Raw genomic sequence first — 9,291 nt, 5'->3', positions numbered from 1 at the left:
CTACTGTATCTATTTTTTTTAAAGTTTTTCCCGTCCTGAACATATAAATAATGTGAAGATGTGGTACGAGTGTCATTGAGACAAATCTCCAAAACAGACCAAAGGACACAGAAATTAACATTTATGGTTCAACTTACGACCTGTACTAGCTATCTATAGTGAGCAATGGCCATACCACATAGTCTTGCTTTTAAAGTCCCCGAGAGGACAAATGTTACACAATCCAAACAAGTCAACTAATGGCCTTATTTAGGTACACAAAATATAAATAACAAATACAAATATGTAACACAGCAACAAAAACAACCACCGAAGTGTAAGCTCCTCACTTTGGTCATGCCCAAGCAAATACAGAATGTGGCGATGATAAACATGTTAGCTGGCGTCCAACCCTCCCCTAAATTGGGAAAATGATGTAACGATCAACATAAGAGCTCGCTAAAAAATCCGTCGAAATGCTTCAGGTGGGTACAAGTAAAAATAATTTTTTTCACAAACAAATTGCACGTGGGAGGGTACTTGTACATTAAAAACCTGACACTAAATTTAAGCAGATCTGAGAGTAAACGCAAGTACTGAAAGCTAGATCAAAGCCAAAAAAAAACTAATTAAAAAACTCATGCATCTAAGACTTGTATTCTCAGTTATTACATATCCAACGTCCGAAGGATATAGTCTCACGGTGAAGCCGTCATTAACAGTGGAATTTTTCTAATGTTGTTATAACATTTTGGGCATATATTTTCATCCCGATGATTATATATATTTTGACGAATTTATGACAATTTTATTTCCGACAAAAATGATGAACGAACTATTAAATCGAACATAATGAATGAAGCAGAAGCAATGCAACTCAACAGTTACGGATATCCTTCTCTAAACGTTTATTACAGTTACGGATATCAGTCTATGCAGTTACCCATATCCTCGCGATTTTTTTAAATGATGATTTCTCCATTTAGCGGTTGAACTATGAAAAGAAGCTTTGTATTTCCGTTTCAAACTTGGCAATACTTTAAATAAGATACGAAATACCGAAGAATAAAACAGAACTATTACAGAATTGCCAAAAGAAATATTGACCAGAAACATCGTCCGCCATCTTTGGATATACGTAACTGCAGTTACGGAGATCACATTTACCCCAGTGGTTATAGAAATTTTAATTTGGATGTGCCACGAAAAACGGCACAGGAAATTGCCGACATTGTAATTGATTGTATATATCTGTTTAGTGCAACTCTTATATTACAATCAGATAATGGCAAAGAATTTACAAATAAGGATCTAGAAGGAGTCGTGAAATAGTTTACCTCGAAACAAATACATTGCAGGCCGTACCATCTACAGAGTCGAGGGAGATCTGAGAGATTTAACAACAAAAATAACCGTGTGTGTTCGTGTAAATAAACTCATCATAAATAACAGGTTTGAGGTAAATGGGGTGTCTAAATTATAATCCATAGAATTTCTTAATAATTTGCCAAAATGTAGTTTATGTCCTGCTTGTTTAAGAACATAAATAAAAAGAATGGGTCACCAGACTTATTTTCCCATTACAGATTGTGCAAAATTGTCAAATTTTGTATAGATTATGCATGGAAAACCCAATTTTCGGTCATAAAACGAAAACTACACCATAGAATTTTGAGATAAAATATGAGAAGATAGATCCAATATAATTCTTTCAGAGAAGAAGAAGAAACAAGAATGTGTCCATAGTACACGGATGTCCCACTCGCACTATAATTTTCCATGTTCAGTGGACCGTGAAATTGGGGTCAAAACTTTGATGTGGAATTAAAAGTAGAAAGATCAGATCATGGGGAACATGTGTAATAAGTTTCAAGTTGATTGGACTTCAACTTCATCAAAAACTACCTTGACCAAAAACTTTAACCTGAACTTTTGCACTATCATTTTCTATGTTCAGTGGACCCTGAAATTGGGGTCAAAACTATAATTTGGCATTAAAATTAGAAAGATCATATCATGGGGAACATGTGTAAAAAGTTTCAAGTTGATTGGACTTCAATTTCATCAAAAACTACCTTGACCAAAAACATTAACCTGAACTTCGCACTATCATTTTCTATGTTCAGTGGACCATGAAATTGGGGTCAAAACTATAATTTGGCATACAAATTAGAAAGATCATATCATGGGGAACATGTGTAGTAATAAGTATCAAGTTGATTGGACTTCAACTTTATCAAAAACTACCTTGACCACAAACTTTAACCTGAACTTTTGCACTATTATTTTCTATGTTCAGTGGACCATGAAATTGGGGTCAAAACTATAATTTGGCATTAACATTAGAAAGATCATATCATGGGGAACATGTGTAATAAGTTTCAAGTTGATTGGACTTCAACTTCATCAAAAACCACCTTGACCAAAAACTTTAACCTGAAGCGAAACGAACGAACGGAGGCACAGACCAGAAAACATAATGCCCCTCTACTATCGTAAGTGGGGCATAAAAATGGGATTACCGGACTCGTTTTCTTGCTACATAATAAAATGGGTTAATTCCTAACACATTCTATTGTAAAAGTAACACTGTCTGAATTATCTGCATTTGAGTTGTCTCCCCTTATTTGACAAATTTCGAAAACATGTATTAAACAAATGTTTTTGTTTTTAGGTAAAATACAATTATAAATATGATAAAACATGGCATTTTCTATATTATAATGAATAATCTTACTCATGAATTACCTACTTATTTCAAAGTTTGCACATTTTATAAAAAATCTAGACCTTGGTTTCTGGTATTTCAAAATCCAAAATGGAAGAAGACACCCTATCTACCTTAAATGTAGTATATACGCCAGACGCGCGTATAGTCTACATAAAGACTCATTAGTGACGTTCGAATCCAAAATGATTGATTTGAAAAACTTCCACATTTCTACTATACAACAGAGTTAACTCAGAAACCAAGCCGCTATGAAAGATGCTAAGGTTAGTTCAGCTATTAGTCTAATTCTATAGGTGACATTGCGGGTAAATATTGTTTTCCAATCCGCTATAAATAAAAGTTGAATCTAAACTAGCGTCAAAGCGGAAGGGAAAGTAGTTACAATAAATGCTTATTTAAATTTGAGGACGACAAATAAGCTGGAATATTTCATTGATATGAATGTGCAATTTAAAATTTCAGCAATGGTTGGCGAAGGCCAAGTGCCATAGCAGCTGGCAAGATTGTCATTTTCTTGAAGGACTCCCAAATGACATCGAGCTGAAAGATCCAGGAAGTTATTCTGAGAAAATTTTGCATAACGAAAAATATCTTGTCTTCAGAAAATTGCAAGTATCTCATGATAATTTTATAAAACGTTACAATTAAGGTAGATGTGACCTTTAAATTTCTTCCAGGAACATTTATCCCTCTATATTAAAATTTAATACCTGATTAATTAAGATGATGAAAATACATGTTTTGTTATCCACATACCTGTTTTTGATGTCATTTATATTTCATTCATCTCTTCAATGTAAACATTGATTCAAACATTGGAAGTGGATTTCTGACAAAGTATTCAAATAAGATGAGAGATAAACAAATAAATTATGTCACGAGAAAGAAACCATGGTACTCAAATCGTGAATAGATGCTTCTTAACATGGTTCTTTTCAATACTAGAGGCAAGGAAAGTGTAGATATTTTCTTTATCTTTTATGCACAGTTATACTTGTACAAATGGCAGTAACATGCTATAATATATCACAGCTTTATGTTTTGCTACATTACCATCATCTACTTTCAATATTTTTTTTTATTATAAAGATAAACATGAAAAGTAAAATCATACTTTACAAATCAAGCATATAAAACATATATAATGACATTTTTTGTTGTATTTGCAGGTAGTCATTTTAAAACACCAATTCCTGAACAGAAACCACAAAGATTAGCACTAAAGGAGGATGGGAAGAAGTTGTTTAAATCATGGTATGGTAGAGTACCTTTTATAAAATTGCATTTGAGGAAAAAAATATGCATCCATTTAACATACTCATGTAAATATATCATGTCTATTTCATTTTCAAAAAAAGTAGTTTTGAGCACGCATTTCATATTTAAATGCAGAAAACCTAGACCTTAAAAACCCCTTCAGATGCTTTTTACTTTTTGGTTTCAAACTATGTTGCAGTTTTCATTAATGCAACATTTTTAATTATATTGTCACTAATCAGGTTTATTAACTTTTTTTGTTATAAAACTTTATATAAAAAATCAACCCAAACAGAGAGAGGTAAAATATACAAAAGGATCATTCAAAGTTACGAGTATTGAATAAACTGACAAGAGCATGACTAAAAAAGAAAAAAAAAACAATCAGATAAAACACTACATAGAATAAAAAAGATAAAGTTAACATATTTGGGGTAATTGCATGTGCAGAAACTAGTGATGGAATGTATTGCTAGGTTTAGTATACCACTAGATCTACATACAGATTAAGGAAAGAACTTTAAAAGTGACCTTTTCAAATATGTTTGTAATTTGTTTCATATCGTCCGTCATCAAATGGTTTAAAAGAAAGGTTTAACAGGACTTTTGACGGTATTATCAAGACCTTTGTCAACAAGAAAGTAACAAATTGGGATGAATACATTAATCTCCTGCTAGCTGCTAGTTGCGGAACAGAAACCACAAAGATTAACACTCAAGGAGGATGTGTGAAGAAGTACTTTAACTTATTTTATGGTAGAGTCCCTTTTATTATGCATTTGAGGAAAATATATACATTCTTTTAACATACTCATGTAGATTTATCATGTTTATTTCATTTTCTAAAACAGTTGTTTTATGCACACATTTCATTTTTAAATGCAAAAAACCTAGACCTTTAAAAACCCTTCAGATGCTTTTACTTTTTGTCTCCAAACTATGTTGCAGTCTTTAATAAGATGTCAATTGACGATTTTGGTCATGTTGACTTATTTGTAGATCTTTCTTTGCTTGGTATTTTTACTGTTTACAGTATATCTCAATCTATAACGATATTCAAGATAATTAACAAAAACTGCAAAATTTCCTTAAAACGAGATATCATTGCAAAAGGATGCTGTCATGAAAGTCTCCCAAACGAACATCAATTGAATACCCCTCCTCTCCAAAATAACATCAATTGAATACCCCTCCACTCCAAAATTTGTTTCACCTAGGGCCTGTATAATGCTGGAAATGCCTTTAAATGTTTTTTGGGAAAACCCTTCAAAATAAATTTGGGCAGGGCCAGGTCTGGAGGGCATTCACCCAATATAAGTATGCTGAAAGAGATGATATAATAATGGTTTATAGAAAAGTAAAACTGAGCAAGAAAAGATTGTAGCAGGATGCTGTTACGAAGTCTCCCAAACAAAGTTCCCATAATTACAGTAATTCCCAAGATCGCCGGACATTGAGCAAAGTCCAGTAAAGTGATATGCATTGGTGAATTCATACAGATACAAAAACAACTGGGCCAATAAAACGGGCGCAGGACATTTGAGCGAACACAATAAAACTACTAGGGGACATTTGAACGCCGACATTAGAGCCCATTTAAGAGCCGGATTAATCCGCTCACCTGCATTTTCGATAGCCCATTTTAGCGAAATTTTATATAGGATAGACACTTTTTTTTTGTACAGCTGAGCCACTCGAACAACCATCAAACACACCATCTCCTTCTGTCAAATCAACTATTACTACTATTTGTACAGCTGACTTGGCATCATATCTCCCTATTGATGTAGATGAAGTTAATGATTATGAAGCTTTTTCACCAGAAATTGGCTCTCCTACAAGTCAGGTCCTTGAAAGAGAGGTTGTAGCTATGGCAAAAGATGAGGAAGTGATGGAAAGCATCTTGCCACAATTGTTAGGGCAGGATCTCCCTGGTACTTGTAGCAACCTGAATGTCAGACATGCCATTTCAACTACCAAACCAAAAACAGATGATGATTCCAGCCACAAATCATTTATTTAGGCCCTGTTTATTGTTAAAGACAGTTTATATTAGGTTCAATAAAGTTGTAATTTTATATTTTAGTAGAAATTTTACTAATCCCAGAATCGTCTATGTCACTGGGAAGATCCCAGATAGATTCACCGTCCCAACTGTCTGATTTAACTGTTTCTTTTTTATTTGATTTCTTTTTTTCATTTTATTTTTTTGGTGATGATAATGAGCTCTGTATGTAAGATTGAGTTGACTGAGTACTGGTTTTGGAAGATTTTTGTTTTCTTGGAATTAATATTTTATCGTTAGGTTCTGGTTGAACAGGCAGCATTGTAAATGAGTCCGCATCAATTGGCCAAGTCATGCGAGTTTGTGTATTCTCGTGACTGTATGAGCGGACAACTTTGCTGGCGTACGATGGTCTGTTTAAAACAAGGAGATCATTCGAAACAGATGCTATCTGTTTAGCTTTAGGGTAACTGATGTTTCTTTCTGTTTTAATTTTAAAATATTTTTTTCTTTAAGGTAAACAGGGCAGTCCCTGGACGATGAAAAATGGGATTCACCGAAGTTTACGCATTTAGATGAAGTTACAGTTTGTTCCCTCGTGTCCTTCATCAGAACACTTGAAGCATCTCTGCTTACCACGACATTGTTTGCTTCCATGACCAAACTTTTGACATCGAATTGGGTTAGGGATAAACATGTCAACGCTGATTCCGAAGCAACCTAAAGTAATAGATGGAGGAGGAGTTGGAGTTCTAAAGGTCAAAAGATATGTATTTAATTTGATTATATTTCCATTCTTTTTAATTTGAAATCTAATAACATCAGTTACACCTTGGCTTAAAAGTTCCTCACCGATTTCTTCCACGGTAAGTTCACCGAGGTATTGATTTCTGTCTCGAATGATCCCCTTACAGCTGTTCAGACTGTTATGAGGAGAGGCAGAAACAGGAAAGTTTGATATTGTTGTCATTGTAAGTACATTTGTTGATTGACTTTTGTTGGAACGTTCAACCAACAAATTACCAGATCTCATGTTTGAAACTTTTTTTTACAGTACCAGCAACGCTTTGAATTTGTTTGTGATTTACAAAGGGCGATATTTTTGAAGTGGGTTTTTCATCTGTTCCTTTTATTACAATAAATCTGGGCCAACTGTCATGAACAACTGATAATTCTTCTCTGAAACGAAAGAGATTGTTTGACCTTGAAGTTTTTCCATTCAAAAATCTGTGTAATGTCTTTATCGAAATGTGCTGAATCTTTAATGATTTTAAACGTCAACGCGTTCGGAACTACATTTTGTGCTACGAACTAAGCATATTCCTCTGCAATATTTCTACATGTAGTCTCATCTTCATCTTGCGACAATCTCGAAAGGCAGTCTGCTGCATTAAGCGGTCCTGGTTTGTACTCTAACCTTAAACGTACAAGGCTGTAAACGCATCACCCATTTTCCAATACGAGTTGGTTGTTTATATCTCGGGGAATGGATAGCCTATAACGGTTTATGGTAAGTCACTTAAATAAATTCCTTCCCATACAAGTACAAATGAAAACGTTCACGTCCCCATACGACAGCAAGGGCTTCGCGCTCGGTTTGAGAATATCGTTGTTCGACATCGGTCAGTGTCCTACTAGAAAATAAAAACTAGTAAAAGCAATTCATTTACAAAACTCATGAACATTGGAATTGCACATTGAGGATGGATGTTTTTAAAATTTATTCGCAACCAATACTACGAAAACATAAGCGATGACGACACAATTTTAGATTTGTTACAGGACCAAGTGATAGGAGAATTAGTAGTCAATAATTCACTGGCACATTCTCACACTTTGTCGTTAGATGATTTTAGTTTTTCAGAAAATAACGTTTCTATCAACCTTAAATTTTCAAAAAACTGATCAGTTAGGCAAAGGTAGTTTAATAAGTATACCTTCAATTAATTCCCATGTATGTCCTGTTCATTTATTAAAGAAATATTTCATTGCCAGGCCCAAAAATATTGGTCCTGCATTCATTCACTTCGGTGGAAACTATGTTACACGTTATCAGTTTAACGCTGTTCTAAAGAAAGCTCTGAATGTGGCGAATATTACATCGGAACATTTTCAAAGTCATAGTTTTAGGATCGGAGCTGCATCTCAGTCTTCGAAAATGGGGTTTTCTGATGATGAAATTCAGGATCTTGGTCGTTGGGAATCAAAAGCTTTTAAAAGATATATCAGAATACCAACGCTAAAGTTAGCAAGTCAAATTTAATATGTGTCATCATTTAATTGTTTGTATATTTGTACATTATTGATTTGATATTTGAATACTCGCCTGATCGTCACTTTAAGACTTTCAGGTCAACAAAAGTGTTTGGTTGGTGGTTTCTTCAATCATCAAACATGCATTTGTACATGCTAGAAAGTCTGTCGATGGTGTAAATTTAGGTTTGGAACGAATAAAAACTACAATATGGTGGCAAGGAAAAAGTGGAATGAGGATTTGTGAGATAATACCCAAAGTCAAACATTTGCTTACATTTGAAGAACCCCCGCAAGTATTAGTATTTCACTGTGGTGGAAATGATATAGGACAAAAAGTGTCATGTGTATTAGGACACTATATGTTAAAAGTATTTGATTGCCTTCGGGTCTTATTACCACAGTCAAAATTTGTTTGGTCTCAAATTTTACCCAGATTGAAATACAGGAATGAGATTGTTCACAGATCTTTGAACAGAACTAGAGTTAGATTAAATAGTTTAGTAGCTACATATATCATCAAAAATGTCGGTACTTATATTAGATATCCATAAATATCTGAAGACAACCCAGATTTAATTTTAGACGGTGTTCATTTATCAGATATGGGAAATGATTTGTTTTTGTATAGGTTACAGCAAGGTTTATTTGACATTAAAAACAATTCACATACAATTTGTCCACAAAACGGCGAAGCAGGTCCATGGCTTCGGGACACTTGCCAACAGATGATTTGATATTGGAGGAGTTAGCAGAACAGTTCACGTGTCAACTGAAAATTGTACAGCATGTTAATAAATTGAAACAAGAAGTTATGAAAACAAAATATGAAACTCAAATTAGCCAGTCCAAACTGCAAGGTGAACAAAAGTTAGAAACTATTATAAAACTTGATAAAGAAGTATTAAAATTGGCAGCCAATTTTACTGACATGAGTCTAAAACTCAGGTACTGGAAACTAATTAAAGATACTTTATTCAATGTAATAGTTATTACAATGTTTGCAACCCCTAACGTTACAAAATACCGGATTGTTTTGTTATGAAGGTTCCGTTATCTCAATAAA

The 9,291-nt window shown here is 33.8% G+C and overlaps 1 pseudogene; it reads left to right on the top strand.

The window, feature by feature from the left end:
• Nucleotides 1–2,958: 2,958 nt before the first annotated feature.
• LOC143050726 (uncharacterized) lies at nucleotides 2,959–8,962 on the top strand (annotated as a pseudogene).
• The last annotated feature ends 329 nt before the right edge of the window (nucleotides 8,963–9,291 follow it).

Source organism: Mytilus galloprovincialis, chromosome 11 (genome assembly GCF_965363235.1).
Source record: "Mytilus galloprovincialis chromosome 11, xbMytGall1.hap1.1, whole genome shotgun sequence".
Taxonomy (NCBI): domain Eukaryota; kingdom Metazoa; phylum Mollusca; class Bivalvia; order Mytilida; family Mytilidae; genus Mytilus; species Mytilus galloprovincialis.
Note: the sequence above shows the minus strand (reverse complement) of the source record. Positions and strands in the feature narration are given on the sequence as shown.